Source organism: Anolis sagrei, chromosome X (assembly GCF_037176765.1).
Source record: "Anolis sagrei isolate rAnoSag1 chromosome X, rAnoSag1.mat, whole genome shotgun sequence".
Taxonomy (NCBI): Eukaryota; Metazoa; Chordata; class Lepidosauria; order Squamata; family Dactyloidae; genus Anolis; species Anolis sagrei.
The window spans coordinates 93,636,652-93,657,682 of NC_090034.1; the positions used below are offsets into that span (position 1 = coordinate 93,636,652).

The following is a 21,031-nucleotide window of genomic DNA, read 5'->3' on the forward strand; positions in this document are numbered from 1 at the left end:
ATTGAAGAACTACTCCCAGTTGTGTAGCTACCAGGCATTTGGATGGATAGAGTTAGATTTTGCTAAAAACAAACTAATTTTATATCCCTCTCATACCCATTTTCCCATTATCTCTACAACCCCCCAGTACAGGATATTCACAAAAAGGAAGGAGATGCAACTCTTCTCAACTGTGAGGTTAAGTTCGAGGTTCCCCAAGATCGGACAATCCGGTGGAAATTTGCTAAGGAAGTAAGTGATTCTCTGGGGGCTCAGAATAACTTAAGAACAAAAACTCCTATGTGAGTTGCCAGTTCACTAACTTTGTGAATTTATTTTGTCCTTCAGTTGCAGTGCTGATGGAGGGAACTTTGCAAAAGTGCAGGAAAGGGCATAACTTAGTCTTGTTACTTCTCAAATAGATTACTGCAACACGTTCTACATGGGGCTGCCCTTGAAGACTGTTCGGAAGCTCCAAGTAGTCCAAAGGCCTACTTTAGATTTTAATTCCTTGTATAAGTTAAAACTTGTACATGCAAATTTGGATATGATTTTATACACATTGAATTTATGCTTTTATATAACTAATTTACGTATTAATTTTCTACTTAAAAAACAGCTATTTATCTTTCACATGGAGTACTATATTTTTGTCTTATATGGTAAATTTGTAATTAGCATTTTTTAGTACAATGGGGTCTCAATTGGTATTGTCTCAAATTGAGATTAATTCTTTTTACCAAAAATCATTGTTATATACTTTTTTCTTTAGAGCATATTTGGTTTTCCTGAGTAGCATTTGCTTTGGACCCTTCCAGACAGGTACAAAAATGCGGGTCCTGTCGTGCTTTTACTGGAGGCATCCAAAAAAAGGGCCTGGGTCTAATGGGATATTGGGCCAGTGGGGACTGACTACTGGGTTGTCTTGAGATGCTTGAGAGTCAGTCCCCACAGCCATCTCACACTTTTTGGGCTCCTGGAGCCCAAATGTACAAGATGGCACCCACATCCTCCTCCCAAGCCCCCCAAAACAAGCCTTAAAGTTAAATGGAAAATTGCCAGGCCGCTGTTCGGCTGCCTTGAGAATCCTCCTGGCATGTACAAGAGATGCACCAGAAGACCAGGAGGAAGTGGAGGTTCCTGTCTCCTGGCATATTATTTCTATGTACCAGGACTCGCAGAGCAGCTTGGCGGTGGTCCAGTAAGATTTTTCTTATTTTGAGGCTTGTTTTGGGGGTGCCCCCCCCCCCACCACCACCACCACCAAGCCTGGGTGTTTTTTTTTGGGGGGGGGGGGTTGAACTCACATCTGAACCAAAGTGGATTTTAAAAATACACTTTGGTGCAGATTTGGGTATTGTCTGGAAGTGCTCTCCAAAAGCAAAACACGGCCATCCCCAAAGAAACTGGTGTACTTGTTGGCCCTTGAAATGCCTTGAAATAAATGATTATGTTATTGAGAAAGCTTTTCTTGCCATTATATTGTTTTTGTAAAATAGAAATCACTGCATTTAATACAGCATCTGTCACATTAATTATATATTAATACAGTGCAATAGATGACTTGGATTCGTGTAACGATCATTGGAATGGTCTGACCTTGATTGTGAAAAATGTTATTTTATAGTTGCAAATGGTATTGTTTATGTTTTAATTGCTTTTAACCTCGTTTAGATTTTTAACTAAATGTTATTTAATTGTTGAATTGTTTAAGGCATTGAATTTTGCTTCTGCTGTAAGTCGCTTTGAGTCCCCTTCAGGGTCGAAAAGGGCGGGATATAAATATAGTAAATAAATAAAGAAATATAATCCAGTTTAAAGCAGATAATCTGGGATCAGATCCTGGGATATAGGGCCTTGTAGAAGAGGCCATAGATGTTATCCAACAGATCCCTCTGACATTTGTGCAACCCTATTTTAGTCCGTATGAAACAATTCTATTTCTCATGGAAAGGGATGGGGTTTCCCGAGCCACAGGGTATGGCTGTATGAGTGACACAGTTCCCCTGTTTCATTCTTGTTGGTTGTCTCAGCAAACTGAAAGCCAAAACCAAGGTTACAACAACATCTATTATAGAACTCCAGTATGCTGATGACAACGTCGTCTGTGCGCATTCAGAAGAAGATCTACAAACCACTCTAAACACCTTCGCAGAAGCATACGAGAAGCTCAGCCTGTCATTGAACAAAGTGGTCTTCCAGCTGTCACCAGCCAACCCCTTTCCAATGCCAGAGATACAGCTTAATGGTGTAACATTAGAAAATGTTGACCATTTCCGCTGCTTTGGCAGCCACCTCTCCACCAAAGTCAATATCGACACTGAAATACAACACCGCCTGAGCTCTGCGAGTGCAGCGTTTTTCCGAATGAAGCAGAGAGTGTTTGAGGACTGGGACATCCATAGGGATACCAGGGTGCTTGTTTATAAAGCTATTGTCCTCCCAACCCAACTATATGCCTGCGAAACGTGGACTGTCTACAGACGACACATGCAACTCCTAGAACAATTCCATCAGCGCTGCCTCCAGAAAATACTGCAAATCTCTTGGAAAGACAAGCGGACAAATGTCAGTGAGCTGGAAGAAGCAAAGACCACCAGCACTGAAGCGATGGTCCTCTACCATCAACTCCGCTGGACCGGCCACGTTGTCCAGATGCCCGACCACCATCTCCCAAAACTGTTGCTCTACTACTCCGAACTCAAGAACGGAAAATGAAATGTTGGTGGGCAGGAAAAGAGATTTAAAGATGGGTTCAAAGCCAACCTTAAAATCTCTGGCATAGACACTGAGAACTGGGAAGCCCTGGCTCTTGAGTGCTCCAGTTGGAGGTCAGCTGTGACCAGCAGTGCTGCAGAATTTGAAGAGGCACGAATGGAGGGCGAAAGAGAGCAAAGTGCCAAGAGGAAGGCACGTCAAACCAACCCCGACCGGGACCGCCTTCCACCTGGAAACTGATGCCCTCACTACGGGAGAAGATGCAGATCAAGAACAGGGCTCCACAGTCACCTACGGACCCACCCTGGAGGATTATCCTACTCGGACAATGGGGGATCAAGTAAGTAAGTAAGTAAGGTTGGAATTGTGCACATGGATGTGTTTGATAGCATTCTGAATTTGATGCCACAAGTGAGTGCATATAAACTGATTGCAAAGTTCCTAAAGTGACTCTCCAAAACTTTTCAAGCCTAGATAGAGAACATAAAAGTATATCACTGTGCCATGAATGCTGTGCTTGATCTTCCTCCCTCTGGTGGCGGAAATAGGAAATGAATGTAACCTTTCTGCCAGATGCAGGTAAATCCAGAATCTGAAATGCTTCAAAATCCAAAACAATCCATAAGACAATTGGGACAAAGCTACCTTTGCTTTCTGATGAACCTGTGTATACAAAATTGTGCATACAAATTACCTTCAGAGTGCTTGCTTACTTACTTAGATGATCCCTCGTTGTCCGAGTAGGATAGTCTTCCAGGATCAGTGTACTGGCAGTGGGTCCGTAGGTGGCTGTGGAGCCCTATTCTTGATCTGCATCTTCTCCCGCAGTGAGGCCATTGGTTTCCAGGTGGGTGACAGTCCCGGTTGGCTTGATGCACCTTCCTTTTGGCACGTTTCTCTCTTTCGCCCTCCATTTGTGCCGCTTCAAATTCTACAGCACTGCTGGTCACAGCTGACCTCCAGCTGGAGCACTCAAGGGCCAGGGCTTCCCAGTTCTCAGTGTCAATGCCAGAGTGTTTAAGGTTGGCTTTGAGCCCATCTTTAAATCTCTTTTCCTGTCCACCAACATTCTGTTTTCCCTTCTTGAGTTTGGAGTAGAGCAACTGCTTTGGGAGACGGTGGTCGGGCATCTGGACAATGTGGCCAGTTCAGCGGAGTTGATGGCAAAGGACCACCACTTCAATGCTGTGGTCTTTGCTTCTTCCAACACGTGACATTTGTCCACTTGTCTTCCCAAGAGATTTGCAGGAGGCAGCGCGGATGGAATTGTTCCAGGAGCTGCATGTGACGTCTGTAGACAATCCATGTTTTGCAGGCGTATAGCAGGGTTGGGAGGACAATAGCTTTATAAACAAACACCTTGGTATCCCTACGGATGTCCCGGTCCTCAAGCACTCTCTGCTTCATTTGGGAAAAAAGTGCACTCGCAGAGCTCAGGCAGTGTTGTATTTCAGTGTCAATGTTGACTTTTGTGGAGAGGTGGCTGCCAAGGTAGTGGAAATGATCAACATTTTCATATATATATATATATATATATATATATATATATATATATATAATCTTTATTAGAGTTTTCATTTTATAACATACAGTGCAAATAAACTGAGAAAAGTGATAATATATAATAAAAGAGAGAAAAGAAAGAAAAAAAGGGGAGAAAGAAGAAGAAAGGAGAAGAGGGGAGGATAGAAGAAGTGAAAGAGAGAAGAGAGGGGGGAGAAAAAGAGAGAGAAGAAAGAAAGAAAAAGAAAAGAAAAGAAAAGAAGTAGCAAAGATTTAAAAACAAACAATGGGGACAGCTGGAATATGTCTCCCTCGTTGACTTCCTTTATATCTTCCGAGTGGATTTTCCTTTTCTTTCTTCCATCCGTATTTTCTTCCTATTTTTTCTCCTCTATTTTTATTGTTGTATTTCTATTTCCTTATTTTAAGTGATTTGTCGCATCTGTCCAGTCAGTTTCTTTTATTGGGGTTCCATTATTTTTTGATATCCAGTATGTTAATCTGTCCATATTCCTAATATCTAGGATTTTTTCTGTCCAGTCCCTAATTTCTGGAATGTCTTCTTTCTTCCAGAGTTTTGCATAGCAAATTCTTGCTGCTGTATTTAATAAGAATAGGAGTTTGTCTGTGTTTTTATCCATCTTTGAGTCTGTTATGCCTAATAGATATATCTCTGGTTTAAGTGGTATTTTTATATGTAACATTTCCTGTGTAATTTCTTTAATTTTTTTCCAGTACAATTTAGCTTTTGGGCACGACCACCACATATGGAAATATGAACCCTCTATGTTTCTGCATTTCCAGCATTTTATGTTTATATTTTTGTGGGAGTTACTTAATTTCTTAGGGGTCATATACCATCTGTGCGCCACCTTCAGCCAATTTTCTTTTAGGTCTATTGCGTACGTATATTTGATCTTTGTCCTCCAGATTTTTTCCCAATCTTCTTTTTTAATTGTTTTTCACAGATTTTCATTCCATCTTTTCATATATTTTTTCTCACTTTCTGCCTCTAAATTCCATTCTATTAATTTCTTATATAGTTTAGTTATTATTTTTCTTTCAGTTTCCAATATGCTGTCCCAAAAGGTGTCTTGTTCTTGAAATCCTATTTTTTAATCTTTCTTAAAACATTCGTTTATTTGTCTGTGCTGATACCACGATATATTTTTATTTATCAAATTCATTTCCTGTTGAGTTTTTATTGCTGTCTCTCCTTCTTCTTTTTTTAAATAATTCCTTGTATTTGGGCCAATTATTCCATCCCATTTCTCTCCTTTGCATAACCTCTAAAGGGGATAGCCATAATGGAGTTTTCTCACATATTTTTAACTTATATTTTTGCCAAATTTTCATAATAGCCGACCTAGTGAAATGATTTCCAATTTTTTTTCCCTTTTTTTGGACCTTCATACCACATATAGTAGTGCCAACCAGTTCTCAGGCCAATTCCTTCTAGGTTTAGTAATTTTACTTTCTTTAATTCCGTCCAATCTTTAGACCACATCAATGCACTGGCTTCAAAATATAGTTTTAGGTCTGGGACTGCAAAACCTCCTCTTTTTGTTCCTTCTGTCATATTTTTGAAATTAATCCTTGCTTTTTTTGCCTTGCCAAATATATTTCATTATGTCTTTGTTCCACTCTTTCAGTAAGTTTTGGTTTCTAATTATTGGAAGATTTTGAAAGAGAAAAATCATTTTTGGTAATATTTTCATTTTTACACTGGCAGAACATTTTCTAATGTTACACCATTAAGCTGTATTTCTGGCATTGGAGAGAGATTGGCTGATGACTGCTGGAACAGCACTAGGGTTTTCTCAATGTTCAATGACAGGCCGAGCTTCTTGTATGCTTATGCGAAGGTGTTTAGAGTGGTTTGTAGGTCTTCTTCTGAATGTGCACAGACGACATTGTTATCAGCATATTGGAGTTCTATAACAGAGAACTAACAGTGCACATATAAGATGTATATATGAAGCTTCTGTGAATATCATGTTTAGATTTGGGTCCCATCTCCAAGATATTTCATTATGTCCCTAAATACAAATGCAGGTAGAGCAAAATCTTTTTTTTTTTTTTTTGGTGGGGGGAACTGAAATCCAGAACACTTCTGGTTCCAAGCATTAGAGAAATGCAACCTGCATACAGACAGTCCCCGAGTTACAGACTTTTGACTTACAAACAAATAGTTAAGAACGGGGGGGGGGGGGGAGACCACAGGAAGTGAGAGAAATCTATCCCTCGGAAGGGAAATTCACTCCTGAAAGAGTTATCATGGAGAAGAGGTGTCTCAACAGAAGATTTCTTGCCAATCCTTGTTTCCACAACAAGCCAAATTTTTCAAAATCCAATTGTCAAAGGGACAGAGATTGAGGTTATTTATTTGTCGTGTCAGGGCAACCAGTCAATTATATTACATTTCTAACAGAATAAAGCAAACAAACAGACAAAATACAAAATTTGTGAGTTTGGTAGTCGATTAAATGTCCTTTGACCAGTAGCTGGCCACTTGGAGTGCTTCTGGTGTTGCTGCAAGAAGGTCCTCCATTGTGCAAGTGTCAGGGCTCGGGTTGCATTTCAGCAGGTGGTCAGTGGTTTGCTCCTCTCCACACTCGCATGTCGTGGATTCCACTTTGTAGCCCCATTTCTTGAGGTTGGCTCTGCATCTCGTGGTGCCGGAGCGCAGTCTGTTCAGCGCCTTCCAAGTTGCCCAGTTTTCTGTGTGCCCAGGGGGTATCAGCCATTGGTTGAGGTTCTGGGTTTGAGCCTGCCACTTTTGGATTCTCGCTTGCTGAGATTGAGGTGAAATCTTCTGAAACAGCGGCACAGATAGTAAAACAAACACCACAGGTTTGTTAACCCTTCCCTATGGTAAGGTAAAGTTTTTCCCCTGACATTAAGTGTAGTCGTGTCTGACTCTGGGGTTGGTGCTCATCTCCATTTCTAAGCTGAAGAGCCAGCGTTGTCCGTAGACACCTCCAAGATCATGTGGCCAGCATGACTGCACAGAGCACTGTTACCTTCCCGCCGGAGTGGTACCTATTTATCTACTCACGGTTGCATGTTTTCAAATTGCTAGGTTGGCAGAAGCTCACGCCACTCCCCGGATTTGAACCTGCAACCTTTCGGTCAGCAAGTTCAGCAGCTCAGTGCTTTAATTCACTGCACCACTGGGGGCTCCTTTTCCCTACGGTATTGAAAGCTAAAAAAGATATATTTTTGGCTGGAGTTACACTTAACCCTCTTTGCCTCCTTATGGCACAGCAGGTTAAACCGCTGAGCTGTTGAGCTTGCTGGCCGAAAGTTTGGCGGTTCTAATCCGGAGAGCAGGGTGAGCTCCCACTGTTAGGCCGAGGTTCTGCCAACCTAGCAGTTCAAAAACATGCAAATGTGAGTAGATCAATAGGTACCACTTCTGCGGGAAGGTAACGGCGCTCCATGCAGTCATGCTGGCCACCTGGCCTTGGAAGTGCCTACGGACAACGCTGGCTGTTCGGCTTAGAAATGGAGATGAGCACCACTCCCCAAAGTGATACCACTTTGATGGCTGAAAGCGAGGAGGAGCTGAGGAGCCTTCTAATCAAGGTGAAAGAAGATCGTGCAAAAGCTGGGTTGCAGTTAAACGTTTAAAAAAACAAAGATACTGTCAACTGGACTGATTGATAACTGGCAAATAGAGGGAGAAAACATGGAGGCAGACTTTGTATTTCTAGGTGCAAAGATTACTGCAGATGCAGACTGCAGCCAGGAAATCAAAAGATGCTTCCTTCTTGGGAGGAGAGCAATGTCCAGTCTCGATAAAATAGTGAAGAGTAAAGACATCACACGGGCAACGAAGGTCTGCATAGTGAAAGCAATGGTATTCCCCTTTAGTAACCTACGGATGTGAGAGCTGGACCATAGGGAAGGCTGAGTGAATAGATACATTTGAACTGTGGTGTTGGAGGAAAATTCTTAGAGTGCCTTGGACTGCGAGAAGATCCAACCAGTCCATACTTCAGGAAATAAGGCCCAATTGCTCATTGGAGGGAAGGATATTAGAGGCAAAGATGAAGTACTTTGGCCACATAATGAGAAGACAGGAAAGCTTAGAGAAGACACTGATGCTGGGGAAATTGGGAAAAGGAAGAGGGGCCGACCAAGGGCAAGATGGATGGATGGTATCCATGAAGTGACGGGCTTGACTCTGAAGGAGCTGGGGGTGGCCACGGCCGATGGAATTCTGGTGTGGGCTGGTCCATGAGGTCACGAAGAGTCAGAAGTAACTGAAGGAATAAACAACAACAACACCAGAGTCAGACACGACTAGACTTAATGTCAAGATAAACCTTTATCTTTACCTTACACTTAAAAATGTATCTGTTCCGGTTTGCAAACAAATTCAATTTAATAACAAGCTTACAGAATCTAACTTGTTCCTAACTTGGGGACTGCCTGTACAGTCGGGTTTGTGCCCACAGATTCTATATATCCATGGATTTAATCACACTGGCTTGAATATATATATATATATATATATATATATATTAAAATGAAAACCTAGATTTCTGCCCTAGTTATATAAGATATGCCATTTTACTCTGCTTTTGTATGTAACGGGACTTGAGCATCCATGGATGATTGTGTCCATAAGGGGTATCATCTGTCCTTTTACCTGATTATTCTGTTGTTTGTTTTCTGGCCCAGTTTGCAATCTCCACTTGTTCTATTTCCAAGCATAAGCGAGACAGCTGGAGGAGTGGGGAGGCATCTCCCCCATCTCTATTCCTCCCTGGATCCCTGCGGTTACATAAGAAAATAATTATCTTCCCACATAAATTGTATCCAAAGCAAAAAACACTGAAATTGAAATCCAAAGCATGCTTGCATAATCCCATTAACAATAATAGGGCCAACTTCAGAGAAAAATATGATGGGGATGAAATCATCTCTTATATTTATTTATGTGTACGTCCCACTTGATATTTAATGAAATGGCTACAATTGAACATATGATGGCCGGAAGCCTGTTGGTTTGTCCCTGCTCTAGGAGGCCCACACAAGTAATTGCTGGAGGTTGAATCAAGAAATAAGGGCCAGCATTGTATTATTGTACTGCATTATACTAGGGCCCCTTCCACATGGCCATATAAAATCCAGATTATCTGCTTGAACTGGATTATATGGCAGTGTTGACTCATATAATCCAGTTCAAAGTAGATAATGTGGATTGTTTGCTTTGATAATCCACACAGTGAAGGCATCTACCTTACGCTTTGCTACTCTGCTGCTGAATACGCATGCTCAGTGTGGGAAACATCTCACCACGTTAAAACAGTGGATGTGGCTCTTAATTTGACATGCTGCATTGTCACAGGATGTCTATGCCCCACACAACTGGAGAAATTACACTGTCTAGCTGGCATTGCACAACCTGACATCTGCCAGGAAGTAGCAGCCAGTAATGAAAGCATTGACGTTTTTGGCCCATCCTCTGTTTGGATATCAGCCAGCATGCCAACACCTTAAATCAAGAAACAGCTTCCTAAGATCTACATAGATACTTGCAGGAACACCTCAGCAAGCAAGAGTCCAGAAGTGGCAGGCTGACACCCAACTCCTCAATCAGTGGCTGAGACCGGATGAGAAACTCCCTCTTGGGCAAGAAGAGTGGATTACTTGGAAGTCGCTAAACAGGCTGCACTCTGGCACCACAAGATGCAGAACTAATTTTAAGAAATGGGACTACAAAGTGGAGTCCACGAGATGCTAATGTGGAGAAAAGCAAACTACAGACCACCTACTATAAGGCAACCTGAGCCCTGCCACATGCACAATGGAGGACCTTCTCACAGCGACACCACAGTGGCCAGCTACTGGTCAAAGAACGTTAGTATAATGCCAAGTTTTTTTTAACTTTGTGTTTTTACATGCATTTTAACTGTCCCCTTAACTTGCTTTTGACATCTATATACATAAAAATATAATGTTCGTTTGTGGGATTAACCTAACTCAAAAACCACTGGACAAATTGACACCAAATTTGGAGACAATACACCTATCAGGCCAACGAGTGACCATCACTCATAAAAACACAGCAGAAGAGACTTTAAAAGCCAACCCCCCCCCCCAAATACATTTTAACGCATGCGCAAAACCACACACACACACACATATATATACACGCAAACGCACATATATACACATATACACTGGTGGCGCAGTAGGTTGAAGCACTGAGCTGCTGAGCTTGTTGACCAAAAGGTCACGGGTTCGAATCCGGGGAGAGGCGTGAGCTTCCACTGTCAGCCCCAGCAGTGGAACCTAGCAGTTCGAAAACATGCAAATGTGAGTAGATCAATAGGTACCACTCCGGTGGGAAGGTAACGGCGTTCCATGCAGTCATTCCGGCCACATGACCTTGGAGGTGTCTATGGACAACACTGGTTCTTCGGCTTAGAAATGGAGATGAGCACCACACCCCAGGGTCATGACTGGACTTAATGTCAAGGGAAACCTTTACCTTTAACCTATATACACAAATGCACATATATATGCATATACAAAACATATATACACAGATTGGGCTACACAATGCGTGGCAGGGGACGGCAAGTGATAAATAAAAATAAATCTGGATTATATGATAGTGCAGAAAGGGATTTGGTCTCTGGAAGTCCAGGGTTCGAATCCTGCCTCACCATGAAACTCTCTGGAAGATCCTTGGCAAGTCATACTCTCAGCTGCATAGGAAGGCAATAGCAAATCTCCTTGGAATTAATTTTGCCAAGGAAGCTGAATGATGGTTTAATACTTTATGACTTTAATCTATTTCAATCCCCGAAAAGCCACAGGCATTGGCTCAGGGTGCATCTACACTGTAAAATGAATGCAGTTTGACACCATGTTAACTGCTATGGCTCAATGCTATGGGCTCTTGAGAGTTGTAGTTTGGTGAGGCCCCAGCAAACAAGGTTGAAGACCTTGTAATACTACAACTCCCACACCCCCATGGCATTAAGCTACAGAAGTTAAAGTAATCAATATACATATTTCTAAAGTATATGTGTATCCTTAGTTGTGTTTACCTTTCTGGGGATTCATCATTCAACAATGAATTCAATGGAAGTCTCTTCTATTTGCAGATTTTAGCATTAATGGAGCGACGATTTGGGTTCCCCACCACCGGCCAACATTGTCTCGTTCCTTTGTCCCATCTCCAACTCTGAGTCCCTCCTTGATTATCTCATACTTTTTTGCACCTCTTCATCTACAGCTCAGAACTGAGGACCTTTTTCTGTTCCAAGACCTGGCCTTTGGGTTCAATCCAACCCTCCTCATCCGGCCCACCTTAGGAGCCCACCATGGGACATTCATCTGTGAGATCGTAGAAGGAGATGACTTGCTCATCAGAAAGTACTTCTATGTCAATGGTGAGGACATAACAATCACAGACATATTGGGACAGAGAGTGTGAGAGGATTCTCTATCAGAGGGACAGGATAGGAAAGTGTTAAAGGGAGAATAGATTACATTGTGGGTTGTTGTAGGTTTTTTGGGCTGTGTGGCCATGTTCTAGAAGCATTCTCTCATTAAGAGCCACATCTACTGTTTTAGTGTGGTGAGATGTGTTCCACACTGGGCATGCGTACTCAGCAGCAGAGTAGCAAATCACAAGGGCCTGCATCTGTTTCGCCTGCATCTGTGGCAGGCATCCTCAGAGGTTGTAAGGTCTGTTGGAAACTAGAAAAACTGGGTTTTATATCTGTGGAAAGACCAGAGTGGGAGAAAGAACCCTTGTCTGTTGGAGCTAGGTGTGAATGTTCTCTGAGCATGAGCAGAGAGTTTTCTCTTGATCATTAACAAAATCCAAGCACGTACATCCACTCACACAACCTGTTAAGATAAAAAATGAATTTAGTGCTCTAAAGCAAAGGCTCAGTTTTTATAGGTTTTAATATACACCTGCATGAGCCACCGGTGGCGCAGCAGGTTAAACTGCTGAGCTGCTGAACTTACTGACTGAAAGGTCGGTGGTTCGAATCTAGGGAATGGGGGTGAGCTCCCACTGTTAGCCCCAGCTCCTGCCAATTTAGCAGTTCGAAAACATAAAAATGTGATAGATCAATAGGTACTGCTTTAAAGGAAGGTAACGGCGCTCCATTCAGTCATGCTGATCACATGACCTTGGAAGTGTCTATGGACAATGCCGGCACTTTGGTGTTGTCCATAGACACTTCCAAGCTCATGTGGCTGGCATGGAGATGAGCACCACCCCCCAGAGTAGACTTAATGTCAAGAGAAACCCTTTAATACACATATAAAAAAATTCAAAGTGATGAAATCTAAACAGTAAAATTGACAGCGGAAATGAGACGAGTAAGTAGCTTGAACTTTCTGCCTCCCTTTCTTGCAGTGACAGAGAAAAGACTTGGGCTGGAAAAAGAGCTGCAAAGTATGTTCATTGCCATTCTGAATCCCCCACCGAAGGTAGCACAGGATATCGTGGAAAGACACCGACCTTCCCTGGAAGACATGCTCTCAGGTCCAAACTTCTTGCAGAAAAAGAATGTCATTCTCCTCATCATAGGAATAGTCCTGGGCTCCATGGTCTTCACCATGGTGGTAATGTGAGTACTTCTCGCACATGCTTCTGACAGCAAAGAATGGAGCTTGTGTGGCAGAGTGAATGGCTGGATCTACATTGCCTTATAATCCAATTTAGAACATTATATAGCCAGGGCAGACCTATATAATGTGGTTAACTGCGCTGATCTGTATTATATGGGTCTACATTGACCATATACAGGCAGTCCCTAAGGTACGAACAAGATAGGTTCTTGAAGGCTTTCACGGTGAGAATCACTGGATTGCTGTGCATTTTCCGGGCTGTATGGCTATGTTCCAGAAGCATTCTCTCCTGACGTTTCACTCACATCTGTGGCAGGCATCCTCACAGCTTGACCCCTCAACCTCTGAGGATGCCCGCCATAGATGTGGGAGAAACATCAGGAGAGAATGCTTCTGGAACATGGCCCAGAAAACTCACAGCAACCCAGTGATTCCAGCCATGAAAGAAGATAGGCTATGTAGGTGTGTTCTTAAGTTGGATTTGTTTGTAAGTCAGAACAGGTACATTTTAAAAGTATAACTCCATACACTCTCTCACACACATATATCTACACAATATAATAATTATATATTCATATTACATATAATATTACTAATAATATTACAGTATAGTAGCATAGTACAATATAGTAATATATAATACTAATATTGTGCTGTATTAATAATATAATATATTGTATACACATGTAATATTGATAATATTATAATGTAATACAATATAATAATTTGATATTTCATATTACATGTAATATTACTAATAATATTGCAGTACAGTGGTATAGTACAATATAGTAATATATTACTAATATTGTGCTGTGCTAATAATTTATATTGTATACACATATAATATTAATAATATTATAATGTAATACAATATAATAATTTGATATTTTGTATTACATGTAATATTACTAATAATATTGCAGTACAGTGGTATAGTACAATATAGTAATATATAATACTAATATTGTGCTGTGCTAATAATATAATATATTGTATACACATATAATATTGATAATATTATAATGTAATACAACACTAATAATACAATATAATAATTTTATATTCATATTTCATATAATATTACTAATGATATTACAGTATAGTGGTATAGTACAATATAGTAATATAAATACTAATATTGTGCTGAGCTAATAATATAATATTTGTATACACATATAATATTGATAATATTATAATGTAATACAATATAATGCTACTAATAATAATACAATATAATAAGTTTATATTTCATATTACATGTAATATTACTAATAATAATACAGTATAGTGGTATAATACAATATAGTAATATATAATACTAATATTGTGCTATGCTAATAATATATTGTATGTACATATAACTTGTACACCGCTCTGAGTCCCCTTCAGGGAGAGATCCAAGTTCAGGGAGAACTCCAAGTTCTAGACCAGGCTGAGCCAGAAAGCTCACTGAAGCCCCTTCTACACTGCCCTATATCCCAGGATCTGATCCCAGAGTATTGGCTTTATGAGTCTTCACTGCCAGATAACCTGGGATAAACAGATAATCTGGGATCAGATCCTGGGAAGGGGCCTGGGGATGGATCTACACTGCTCTATATCCCAGGATTTCTCATGCCCTGAGTTTAATTGGTGAGGAATCTTATTTACACCCCAGTCTCTTTGCACAAGAGCATCAATTGTGGGATCTGTAGGAAATTGGCAGAACTCCTTGAATGCCTCCCTGTGGCACAGCTGTTAAACCTTTGACCTAGAGATGTGGTACAAAGCTCCTATTTTGTTGTTGCGTGCCTTCAAGCCAACTCCAACCTATGATAACTCTTATCATAGGGTTTTCTTGGCAAGATGTCTTGGAGGAGGTTTCCCATCGCCTTCCCCTGAGGCTGAGAGAATATGACTTGCTCAAGGTCACAGAGCAGGTTTCTGTACCTCAGTGGACATTCGAACCCTCTCTGCAGAAATCATGATCCAACACTTATACCATTACACCATGCTGCCTTTTTTCCAAGGCCCCTATTTCAGTACATTTTTCATTTTCATTGCTGAAAAATGTTGCAATTGGCCACCTTGATTAGCATTGAATGGCCTTGTAGCTTCAAAGCCTGGCTGCTTCCTGCCTGGGGGAATTTCGCCCACATCTATGGCAGGCATCCTCAGAGGTTGTGATGTCAGTTGGAAACTAGGCAAGTAAGGTTTATATATCTGTGGAATAATGTCCAGTTTGGGAGAAAGAACTCTTGTCTGTTTGAGGCAAGTGTCAATGTTGCAACTGCCCACCTTGATTAGTATTGAATGGCCTTGTAGTTTCAAAGCCTGGCTGCTTCCTGCCTGGGAGAATCCTTTGTTGGAAGGTGTTAGCTGGCCCTAATTGTTTGCTGTGTGGAATTCCCCATTTCCCTAATCAAGGTGGCCGATTGCAACACAAAACAATCAGGGCCAGCTAACACCTCCCAAGAAAGGATTTCTCCAGGCAGGAAGAAGCCAGGCTTTGAAGCTGCAAGGCCATTCAATGCTAATCAAGGTGGCCAATGGCAACAATCAGACTTGCCTCAAGCAGGCAAGAGTTCATTCCACAGATATATAAAACTCTCTTGCCTAGTTTCCAACAGACTTCACAACTTCTGAGGATGCCTGCTATAGGTGTGGGTGAAACGTCCGGAGAGAATGCTTCTGGAACATGGAAAACTCCCAGCGACCCAGTGATTCTGCCTATGAAAGCCTTCATCAACACAATAGCTCGTTTGGTTTGAATGTTGCACTAGGGCCCTGGGAGAACAAAATTCAAATGCTCCTCTTGGCAATGGAAATCCAAGACCTTGGGCAAATTATGCTCTTTCATCCACAGAAAAGGGCACGGAGAAACTCCTTCTGACCCGAAATGTTGTCAAGAAAACACCACAATAGGGTTGCCATAAATTGGAAATGACTTGAAGGCACACAACAGCAACAAACATTTAGAATGTTAATTTTTTTTTACTTTCATCTTTTGCCCAGTTCATCAAATGACTTTGCTATTGCTCAAAAGTACTCTCCCTAAACCAGCCCTTGTTTTAGTTGTTGTGTGCCTTCAAGTCATTGCTAATTTAAGACAACCATCATGGGGTTTTCTTGGCAGATACTATCTGTGAAATACTAACTGGAGCCTTAAGTACTAAGGAGAGAGGAACAAAAGTCTTTGCACCCTGAAGCATCACTAGCTCAGAATAATCTAATCCAGTGTTTTCTAACCTTCCTAATGCCGTGACCCCTTAATACAGTTCCTCATGTTGTGGTGACCCCCAACCATAACATTATTTCGTTACTACTTCATAATTGTAATTTTGCTACTGTTACGAATCGTAATGTAAACATCTGATATGCAGGATGTATTTTCATTCACTGGACCAAATTTGGCACAGAAACCCAGTATGCCCAAATTCGAATACTGATGGGGTTGGGTGGGGGATTGATTTTTGTCATTTGGGAATTGTAGTTGCTGGGATTTATAGTTCACCTACAATCAAAGAGCATTCTGAACTCCACCAATGATAGAATTTTATTTATTTGTTTATTTATTTATTTACTTTGCTTATATACCGCTGTTCTCAGCCCGAAGGCGACTCACAGCGGTTCACAACCAATAAAAACAGCAATAATTCAATGCAATAATGTAACAACAATTAACAACTTAACACATTACCCAGAATTGAACCAAACTTGGTGCACAGAACTCCCATAAACAGCAAAAAACACTGAAAGGGTTTTGTGGGCACTGACTTTGAGTTCTGGAGTTGTAGTTCACCTACATTCAGAGCGCACCGTAGACTCAGAAAATGGGTGTTTGTAGGTTTTTCAGACTGTATGGCCATGTTCTAGAAGCATTCTCTCCTGATGTTTCACCTGCATCTGTGGCAAGCATGCTCATAACCTCCAAGGATGCTTCCTACAGATGCAGGCGAAACATCAGGAGAGAATGCTTCTAGAACATAGCCATACGGCCTGAAAATCATACAAGAATCCAGTGATTCTAGTCATGAAAGCCTTCGACAATAGACTCAAAAACTGATAGATCTGGCATGAATACTCAATATGCCCAAATGTGAGCATTTGCTGGAGTTTGGGGAAACTAGACCTTGAGATTTGGGAGTTGTAGTTGCTGGGATTTATAGTTCATCTACAATCAAAGAACATTCTGAATCCCATCAATGATAAAATTGGGCCAAACTTCCCACACAGAGAATCCCATGACCAATAGAAAATACTGGAAGGGTTTAGAATGAATCGACAGTGATTTAGGGGAGATGTAGTTCACCTACATCCGGAGAGCACTATGGACTCAAACAAGGATGGATCTGAACCAAACTTGGCATGGATACTTAACATGCCAAATATGTAAATTGGTGGAGTCTGGGGAAAGAAATTAGACCTTGAGATTTGGGAATTGTAGTTGCTGGGATTTATAGTTCACCAATCAAAGAGCATTCTGAACCCCACCTATGATAAAATTGGGCCAAACTACCCACACAGAGACTCCCAAAGCCAGAAAATACTGGAAGGATTTAGAATGAATTGACAGTGATTTAGGGGAGATGTAGTTCACCTACAACCAGAGAGCATTGTGAACCCAAAGGACTATGCCAAAGAGATTCCTAAGACCATCATAAATATATTTTTTCTGAAAGTCTTTTGGGACCCCTCTGAAACCCCCTTGTGACCCCCAGGGGTCCTGACCCCCAGGTTGAGTATCACTGAACTAGAGCCTAACTCCTAAGGAGAGAGGAACAAAACTCATTGTACCCTTAAGCATCATTAGGACAGAGTAATCTAATCATTTCTTCCTAAGCAGCCCAAACCTACCTGTGGGTCTATTCAGATGTAAATATCCCATTGAGGCCCAGAGCATTTCATCCATACAATAAAAAGGGACCTAACAAGGTAGTCTTAACCAATTTGCTATCCCATTGTCATGCAAACTGATGCAAAGTCCACTCATCCGAAATGGCAGTGAGTAATTTAATCACTCTCTTTTTTCCCTTCTTTGCAACTATCTCCTGCCACCTCAGGACACTTTATCGCTGGGCCAAGTGAATGGGAAACGACTTTGCGGACCTGCCTTCATCTCCTGTTTTCTTCCCACCATCCTGCCTTAGTAAAGAAAACTGTATACCTTGGCGTAATCTTTGTCATTGCCACTATTTTCTTTCCATTTGACTTTGATTTATGACGATTCTATGAACGAGAGACCTCCAAGAGCTCCTGGCCTCAACTCACATCTTGCTAACTCTGTGCAACCAGGACTTCAATGATTGGATCCATTCACTACTCTTCTATATAAATAAAAATGTAATGTTAGTTTGTGGGATTAACAGAACTCAAAAACCACTGGGGGAATTGACACCAAATTTGGACAGCATACACCTAACAACCCAATGTATGTTCTTCACTAAAAAAAATTGAGTTTGTCATTGGGAGTTGTAGTTGCTGGGATTAATATTTCAGCTACAATCAAAGAGCATTTTGAACTCCACCAATGATGGAATTGAACCAACCTTGGCAGATAGGACTCCCATGACCAACAGAAAACATAGAAGGGTTTGGTGGGCATTGACCTTGAGTTTGGGAGTTGCAGAGATAATGTGGGCTAGGTAAAACTATGGTTAGGTGGATCTGTAATTGCTTAAGCAAACAAACCCAAAGGGTGATTCTCCCCGAGCGGAGTGCCATAAGCAGGGTTTCATCCAGGGCCCAATTCTGTTCAACATCTTTACTAATGACTTAAATGAAGGGTTAGAAGGCATGATCATCAAGTTTGGAGACGACACCAAATTGGGAGGGATAGCCAATACTCCAGAAGACAGGAGCAGAATTCAAAATGATCATAACAGATTAGGGAGATGGGTCAAAACAAACAAAATGAAGTTCAAAGCAAGATACTCCACTTAGGCAGAAAAAATGAAATGCAACAATACAGAATGGGGGACGATGCCTAACTCGACATCAGCACATGTGAGAAAGATCTTGGAGTCCTCATGGACAATAAGTTAAACATGAACCAACAATGTTGTGCAGCAGCTAAAAAAGCCAATGGGATTTTGGCCTGCATCAATAGGAGTCTAGTGTCTAGATTCGGGAAGTCATGCTAGCCCTCTTCTGCCTTGGTCAGACCACACCTGGAATACTGTATCCAATTCTGGGCACCACAATTGAAGGGAGATGTTGACAAGCTGGAATGTGTACAGAGGAGGGTGACTAAAGGGATCAAGGATCTGGAGAACAAGCCCTATGAGGAGCAGCTGAAAGAGCTGGGCATGTTAAGCTTGAAGAAGAGAAGGCTGAGAGGAGACATGATGAGAGCCATGTATCAATATGTGAGGAAGTCATAGGCAGTCTTGTTTTCCGCCACCCTGGAGACTAGGACATGGAACAATGGCTTCAAACTACAGGAAGAGGAGATTCCACCAGGACATTAGGAAGAACTTCCTGACTGTGAGAGCTGTTCAGCAGTGGAACTCTTTGCCCCGGAGTGTGGTGGAGGCTCCTTCTTTGGAGGCTTTTAAACAGAAGTTGGATTGCCATCTGTCAGGAGTGCTTTAAATGCGATTTTCCTGCTTCTAGGCAGAGGGTTGGACTGGATGGCCCACGAAGTCTCTTCCAACTTTATGATTCTATGATTTTAAAAAACCACTTTGGGTGTTATGAAGCAAACAAGGAAAATTATAAGAGAAATGGTAAGGGAAGAATAGGACCCTGTAACCAACATAATTTATATAAGCCTGATTTCCTATTCCCCAGTTTATTCCATGAATTTTATTTCAATTGGCACAATAACATGAAATTTAGGCCGCTGACCATTTGAATTTGTTCTTAGTTATCCTCCTGTTTCTTGAATTAGGTCAAAAGTTTGTTTTCATTATATATCAGCTTACTCCTGTGTTGCCATAGAGGCAAAGATTGCCCGGCTTGCTAATGGCACTGCTTTTAAAAATATTTATGTATTTCAACACAAGCAATCTAAATTGCAATCAAAGTAAGTGGCATTCAGGAAAAAAAACAGAAATAAAAGAAATACATAAATAAGAAAGGAAAGAAAAATAGAAAAGAATATAATATGATATAATACCTTGCTTTGGTTAGTTAGTGTTTAGTGTTTTAGCTAGCTGTGTGTATATTGTGTTTATACACGATACATATATATACACACACACTAATCTAAAACCCTAATCATTAGCCAAAACTCTAAACACTAATTAAATGAAACACAAAAACACTCTGATCAAACTAATGAAAGAAAACCCCATAATATTTTTTGATTCTACCATTACTGATCCAACTAGATATCACTAGAAAATTAGATCTAACTAGAAAAATTTAAAAAATATTCTGTTCTTGGTTTGAAAGTATTATTTCTTCTTTAACTATGTGGTACTGACTTTGAAAGTAGTTTTTTATAAACCCCCCTTCCCTAGTTTCCAACAGACCTCACAAGCTCTGAGAATGCCCGCCATAGATGCAGGTGAAACGTCAGGAGAGAATGCTTCTGGAACATGGCCATACAGACCAAAAAACTTACAGCAACCAGCAATAAAGTAATTCTATACTAGCCGTCCCCTGCCACGCCTTGCTATGGCCCAGTCTGGTGATCTGGAAAATAAAATAATGAGAAAGTTTTGGTTTCTAATATATGTAATTTCTTTCTGTTTGTCGGTAAACAGTATTTCTTTTGTTTCTTTGTCAGTGTTGATGTGGAGATTTTCTGGTTTGCCTACTCTGGAACATGCAACATATAATTGTCCTTCTTTAGGGGTCCCTTTCAAATATATGATACTATATCTCTTTCTGTGTGTGAATCATATATATCGATCCATATCTACGGCTGGATGGCTCTTTGTCAGGAGGGCTTTGATTATGTTTTCTTGCCCTGGTGAAGGGAGTTGGACTGGATGGCCTTAAGTATTTTCTGTTGGTCATGGCGGTTCTGTGTGGGAAGTTTGGCCTAATTCTGTCGTTCGTGGGGTTCAGAATGCTCTTTGATTATAGGTGAACTATAAATCCTAGTAACTACAACTCCCAAATGTTAACATCTATTTTCCCTAAACTCCATGTTCATATTTGGGCATATGGAATATTTGTGCCAAGTTTGGTCCAGATCCATGATTCTTTGAGTCCACAATGCTCTCTGGATGTAGGTGAACTACAATTCCCAAACTCAAGGTCAATGCCTACCAAACCCTTCCAA

At 41.0% G+C, this 21,031-nt stretch overlaps 1 protein-coding gene across 1 annotated transcript in view; it reads left to right on the top strand.

Annotated features, from left to right (window-relative positions):
- Nucleotides 1-12,773: 12,773 nt before the first annotated feature.
- LOC132780274 (protein BTG3-like) overlaps nt 12,774-21,031 on the top strand; it is a 37,864-nt gene continuing 29,606 nt past the window's right edge. Inside the window, exon 1 of the mRNA XM_060783885.2 lies at nt 12,774-12,812. The gene's annotated coding sequence lies outside the window, so the exon portion shown is untranslated. The remainder of the gene's footprint in view (nt 12,813-21,031) is intronic.